Raw genomic sequence first — 7,383 nt, forward strand, 5'->3', positions numbered from 1 at the left:
CGACTAATGAGTCTTGAAATATTTCAAGTTGAAAAATTCACAATTTCTAACCATTGATTTTTGATAAATTTTATTGTCATATTTTTTTCAAACTACCCTTGTTGGTAAACCATTCTTTGTTCTTCCAGAAAACGTTTAAATGGTTATCGTAGAAGTCTTACCTTGGCTAGTGTAGTCTTACCCTTTTATCAACCAAATCCGCGAAAACCTAGCTGAACCCTTCCACCGTGACATCGCGCAGAGTCGTGACGTCACGCATTTTCGCCTTGAGCTTTTGGCTCCCTCTCTTCATTGTTTGAAATGTACGAGACAGGGAAATACATCGCTAAGAGATTTTTAAACTTTAGTTCAAAAGGTTTATCAATTTTGGTAATGTTTTATAATCACTGACCTCACATTGTGCCTTAGTTCATTCGATAGTATAAAGAAAACGAGACTTTTTAGACCCAAGTATTTACTTTTCACTGAGCTCCCCCCCCCCTTCCCTCCTTTTTTCCCCTGCCCAAAGCATTTCATTGAGTGGGCCTAGGGCCTAAATCTAGTACATGTATGAAGAGTCCGGATTCGTGTTGTTAACACAGTCAAAAATTAAATTGGGACGCCTATTAAAGTATCTGATGCAATTGTTTGCTTGATAAAGTTTCTCAGGTCTATTGTTAGTACAAATACAGATTTTCTTTCTTTTCTGTCGTATGAACATGAAAGAAAAATGCTATGTACTGGATTGTGGTATCCACTGCATGCCCCCAGCCCCCCCCCCTACCCTTTCTCTCTCTCTCTCTCTCTCTCTCTCTCTCTGTCTCTCTCTCTCTCTCTCTCTCTCTCTCTCTCTGGATGTGTGTGTGTGTGTGTGTGTGTGTGTGTGTGTGTGTGTGTGTGTGTGTGTGTGTGTGTGTGTGGTTTCGTGTGTTCCCACTCCCCTCTTATTTTCATAAACGTACCTCTCTTTTCTTCTCCATCCCATTTTACCTGCTCTTCAACTTTATACATTTTCTCTATTATATATAATCCTTCTTGTCTTATTTGTCTTATAATCGCAACCGCCGCCATCCTTCCACCACTCACGGTATTAACTGTGTAAGCCTATTACTCTTTTCCACTGATGAAACAACCCTGAAGAAAGATGCCAGTTGCAACAAAGTGAGCAGTTTTACTCCTCAGTTCTTACTTTATTTTTTTACTTTTTCCTTCCTCTGGTTTCCTTCGGATGTCGAGGGGAGGTGCAGGTTTCGGCGTCTGTGATAGATAAGCTAATTAGTTATATTGTTCCAGGGCCTTTTTAACCCCATCCAGTCAGGTCTTTCTTTGTCTTCCTCTTGATTTAAAGCCGGATTCGCGGGTGTGGTAAGCTCTAGCCGCTAGTTGTTTCAGGGGCATTCTGGTTAGATGTCCGAACCATTTGACTCTTTGACGCTCTAATAAATTTACTACTGGTAGACGTATGGTCTCGTTCCTTATGCGGTCTCCTCTGGTGACGTTGGTGGTTTTGCAGAAACATCTAATTTCGCTGGCATTGATGTTCCCTTCTCATGCCTTGTTTAGAGACCATGTTTGGCACTGGTATGTTAATGTTGGTATGAAGATTCTATTGATGAGCTGGGGATGTCACTTTAGTTGGGATGTTCTTGTGACTGAGAAGGGGTGCTAGCTGGTAGGTCACTGCATTTGCCTTCATAGTTCTTTTTCTTTGTCCATACACCCATCTAGTGAGAAGATGCTTCCCAAATATTTAAATTTTTCTACTTGTCAACAAGGATGTTGAGTTTCCCTGGGTTTTTTCTTGCCTTCATAACTTCTGTTTTTGAAATGAAGATTTTCATGTTTAGGTGTTTACATTCCTCATAAACATTCCGATAGTCTTTCTGTTGACCTTTCGGCACACAGGCTGTTTTTATAAAGTGCCATGATGTTCTTGAGCAATTGTCCTTTAACACCATATTACTCTAAGACTACCCCCACCCTGGGGTGATGCCACTGACTGAAGTGTCTTCATGCCATTCCAAAACAGGGGACGTTCTAATGCGCAGTAGAATTGTAAATGGGCGGATCGAACAATGGCATGCTCATAACTATGCCTGAACTACAACAGGGAACTGCGCCTTTTTCTTTCCTAATCCTTACTATCGTCATTTTCCTCTACTTCTTTTGTATGTTTGTCACACTCTTGTGACCCGCTGTTTCCGGGGTGCCTCGATAGTCTAAGCTGACTTTGTGCTGTAGAAAGGTGAGCAGAGTAAGTTTGATTCCCTGTAAGGACTTCTCTGTTGACATCCACCCTTGGGTCTCATGTGACCTTATGCAGTTGCGGGTGCCGTAAAACCGCTACTAAAACCTCTAAGACTTCCCAAAGTTGACATCTATTTACCCTGTCGAATGCCTTTACTCGGTCCACGAAGACGATATTGAGGTCTTGTCATGTCCAATGGCAGTCTCACACAACTGTCCGAAAACAAAAAACCGTCAGTTCCGCCCTTGCCTTTTCTGAAGCCAAACTGGGATTCATTAAGTTGAGTCTCTACAATTGTTCTCATTCTCATTTCCAGTATCTTGGCAAACGTTATATCCACACGGCTGAGAAGGGATATTCCTCTGTAGGCTCTGTGTTGTTTTTGTCGCCCAGGCCAGGTTAAATATCCTCCATAACATTAACCAGAGTTCTCCGATATGGCCATATAGTTTGATCTCTTCTGCTGTGATGTTTTCAACGCCTATCGCTATGTTTGTGGGGCTATTCTTTATAACATGTTGGGTTTCACTCTGCAGTAGTGATGGTTCTGGAGTGGTTTCTTTCGGTGAGAAGCTGTGTGCTGTTGTTTCTGCTGTAGGATTCAGCAGTTCCTGGCAATAGCGTTTCTATCTTCCCTTAATCTTTGGCTTTCTGAAAATAGGGTTTTCCGTGCTCATCATTGACTATTTCAGTTTGGTTGAATAGTTCTTCCCGCATCTTCATGCTCTTTTAACTCTCTAGTAAAACTCACAAGGGTTTTCTTTACATTTTGTTACCAGCTGTTCTCCATATCAAAGATCTGTTCTTAGCTTCTTTTACTACGCTTGATGTTTAGCGGCGGTCCTTTCTGTATAGGATGTAATCTTCCTCTGTCTTTGATTTCTACCACTTTTTGAATGCCTTTTTCTTCAGTTGGACTTCACTTGGTCATTCCACAGCAACATCCCAGGAAATGACAGAACAGACATCCTTTCCAAGAAGGTAGCATCTCAAATACAACCTTAAAACCCAGTTTCACAACATACAGTCAAGAGCTTCATCAAATGCAACACCAGGGAACAGTGGCTGAATGGATTGGCATTGGGCAAAACTGGAAGAGCTGTACATGACTGCTTCCAACTTCAAAGGTGCTCTAAATTCCCTGAGTAGAAAAGAACAAGTCACTATCTTTCGCATGCAAACACAACACATCCCACTTAATTAGTACCTAAATAAGATCTGCAAGGATACCCCACCCGACTGTCCGCTGTGCGACTGCCAGGATGAAACAACATCTCACCATCTCTTTACCTGCCCCGAACTTAGCGACCTTTCGTAGCACCTACCTACCTGCCTCCCCCGATATCGGAAATAATTTATTCAACGGCAAAAAAAGAGCTAATAAAAACCTGCAAATTCTTTGCTATATCGACAGGCCAAATGGCTAGGAGAACGCAAATGGCCGCTGGATCATAAAAGTAAAGTAAAGTATAGTAATATGGTACAAAGCATAATTTTAAAAAATAATGAAACAGATAAGGCAAACAGCAATCAAATATCAAGGAGAAAAAAAATATATAACGCTTTAAATGGGAATCCATTGTCATTGTATGGGTTCCAACACTCTTATAACATTGTAAAATGTTTTAAGGGGCAGGACGTCTGAAGTTTATGTCCATCTCCAAAGTGATCTACCCAAATGAGTGAGGAGCCCTAAACACTGGTGAACTGGTGTTCGTCCTTCCAGAAGGAAGAATACCTTCTTCATCATATCCGGGGGGTGGGGTGGGTCCTCGGGTGGCTGATTAAGCCAATCTTCGCCTTGAAGGTCCTTGGACACTGAGGGCAAGGTAGCGCTGTAGGGTCATGAATTGCGGGAGCACTGCTTGCACGGGACTTTCTTGCGCGCTTGCTCATCACTGTTTCCAGACGCCGTGATTCATACGCTGCCGCTCCCTTGCTGATGGCTCCACGCCAGGCTGCACGGTTTTGGGCTGTCGTTTCCCACGAGTTGCGGTCAATGCCGAAGTCTTTCAGAGAGGCCTTCAGGGTGTCTTTAAACCGCTTCTTCTGACCTCCATGGGAGCGTGCTCCAGTCTGAAGTTCTCCATATAGGATGCATTTTGGCAGACGCTCGTCTGGCATTTTGACTACATGGCCAGCCCAGCGGAGTTGTGTCTTTCGGAGCATTGTGAAGATGCTCGACATACCTGTCTGCTCGAGGATTTCTGTGTCTGGGACTTTGTCCTGCCACTTCACTCTGAGCAGTTTGCGGAGGCAGTTGAGGTGAAATCGGTTGAATTTCTTGGCGTGCCTCTGGTGAACTACCCAAGTTCAGAACAACCTGTTCGGGATTCCGGCCCGGGCGTTCCGATCCGTAGTTCAGAATGATACCAAATGAGCTAACAATGCGCCTACTTTACATAGGGGAAGAAAAGAAAAATAAGGTGAAGCATGGATAAATGAATAGTGTCCCGAAACAGAAGGCATCGACAATATGCAGGTAATTTAGCAGGCTGTATGCTTTGACGCTGCTTGTCAAGACCAACCCGGGCTGAGAGGGAAATACCGCCCCAGCAGAAAAACCAAGATTCAAAATACAATGACATGTACTCGATAGGAATTCTCCCCACGCAGAAATAGAACTTACGTCTGCTTCACAACCGCTACACCACAGACGCTGGTGACAAGGGACTCGAGTATAACTAATAACCATCAAAGTTGATTTCATAATACGTTTGACTTCTCTTCCCCCCCCCCCCCCATCCCCGTCTCATTTCTCTATCTTACCACCCCCTCCTCTTCTCTCTCTCTCTCTCTCTCTCTCTCTCTCTCTCTCTCTCTCTCTCTCTCTCTCTCTCTCTCTCTCTCTCTCTCTCTTTCTCTTTTCGTTCTTCTTCTCGTTCTCTATCTAGCCACTGCTCTCCTTTTTTTCTTACTTCCTTTACTTTTTCAAGATTTCTGCTAACAAACACACTAGCTTTCATTCGATCAGTTCTCTGCTCTTGTCAAGAAAGCAGTGTTTGATGCCATATTCTCTCCCATTCAACACCTGTGTACTTCTTCATAATGCAGTAACCATGATAAGAACATGGCCACGCGATACCGGACATTACCTTTTCAATAGGTTTTTCGGTCACCAGATGTAAAAGGTCGTTCTTTCGGGTGACATTTAATGGACCTTAGAGGGGTACTGTTTATAGTGTGCACTGAAGCCGCTATCGGTTAGACCCGATCCGACCCGATACTTTTAAATGGCACCTACAGCTAGATACACCTCATCTCAAACATTTTGTAAGATGTTAAAGACGTTAATATGACGTTGCCTACTATGTACGTCCAAGACATGGTGTGGGCTTTGAGATTTGAGGCCGGGATGAGTGAATAAGGGGGAAGGGAGAGGGTGATGAGGAAGAGGGAAGGAGGAGGGGGGAGGATTTGAGCGACGGTGCTTACCTTTCAAATAGGCGACTCACGTCAAAATTCAAGACGCCTTTTTGTGTTTCGAAGTAAAAATAAAATATTAGAAATTAGAGAAAGCATCTACAGCCGTGTTTGTGAAACTTTGATTCACTGGTGGTAAAACATTCTGGGGTTTTAATGTCGTCACTGCCAGCTGTGTAGACGTATACATTCGTTTGTGTTCACCTAAACTGGTTCGGTGCCATTTTGTCTACTGGTTTACACGAGTATATATATAAGAGAACAACATGTTTGACTGTACTTTTATTATTTATTTTTAAACATATGGAAAGTTGTTTAATTCTCTCTTGAATTAACGTCTAAGTCGTCTTCATAAACCATAATGAAATCTTATCTATGAACGGGTTAGAATTGTCCATTTAAAGTTTGTGTTTTATGATCAAACAAGACATTCTATAAGATAATAAAATTATCAACGCTCAGCTGCTTGCAAGTTAGGCTTTATCATAACATTTTTCCTACATGGTTTACGTTTACAAAGAATTCTATTGATCTGAATTTTATATTGCTCAAATACAAGGAACTTGGATATGTATGTTAACGAAAACTAGCGTTTCATTTACAGAAGGTGACGAATGTCTCATTGTCTTCAATTTCTGTTCGAATACTGTTTTTAAAACTCCCAAAGTGGCCAGGCTGGTATGTGTTCATGTATTCGAATACCCCAGCATGTAAGATCGGTATCGCCAGCCCACTTCCAATATTTTAGCTCTCAACGCGATAAACCACTCCCGCACGCTCCAAACCATTGACTTTTAATTAATCATTCTGATCTCTGGGATGCACGCGCAGCTTAGGAGGTTGGGTGTTCATGCTCGTTTTATACCGCTGTTCTGTGCATAAATTAAGCAACACGTCGAACCAGCTTATTTTACAATTTGGACACATCGAGTGTGTATACCATTGTCTGGCGTCATAAACATAGGATTAAAAATATGAATATAAGTGGTTCGACATTTGGACGGGGCTTACTACTAGAAAAATCGACAACGCTCAACGCATGACTTCAAAATTAGTGCTGTTCAATTTTGAGGAAGTGAAACTTCATCGAATCTTCGAAGTCTGGAGCCACTATTCGTGCTATTAGAGTACTTTTGTTAGAGTAGGTTTTGCTTTTAAAATAATAATATATAACATGTCCATTAGTAACATTAAGCATTCAATATTCATTCACTATTTATACGGTTATTTACGAAGTATGCTATGACAAGCATGCAGCGCGATATGATCACCATTGATATAACCCTTCAAATTTCAAATAGGCGAAAGAGAGCTCATTGCACCAGTCAACTATTAATTTCTTGCACATCCTTGTTTGTTTTAGTAAGGTTTTACGGCGCTCACAACTACATAAGGTCATGTGAGCGCCAAAGGGTGGATGTCAACAGAAAAGTCCAAAAGGGGAATCAGGCTTATTTTTCTCACCTCTCTAGCCTCAACAGCTGCGTGGAAAGGAACTGCTATGAATATCAAGGCACCCCGGAAATATCAGTTAGCAAGAACGTTACAAACATACAAAAGAAGTAGAGGAAAAAGACGATAGCAAGGATGAGGAAATTGTTAAGGCCCAGTATGAGCTTGACATTGATAAATCAGCCCATTTACAATTCTGCTGTGCATAAGAACATGTTAATATCCCTCCTTTGGGAATGGCCTAAAGACATTTAAGTGGCGAGGGGTAGGGGGTGGGGGTG

The sequence above is a fragment of the Aplysia californica genome, unplaced genomic scaffold (genome assembly GCF_000002075.1).
Source record: "Aplysia californica isolate F4 #8 unplaced genomic scaffold, AplCal3.0 scaffold00384, whole genome shotgun sequence".
Lineage (NCBI taxonomy): Eukaryota > Metazoa > Mollusca > Gastropoda > Aplysiida > Aplysiidae > Aplysia > Aplysia californica.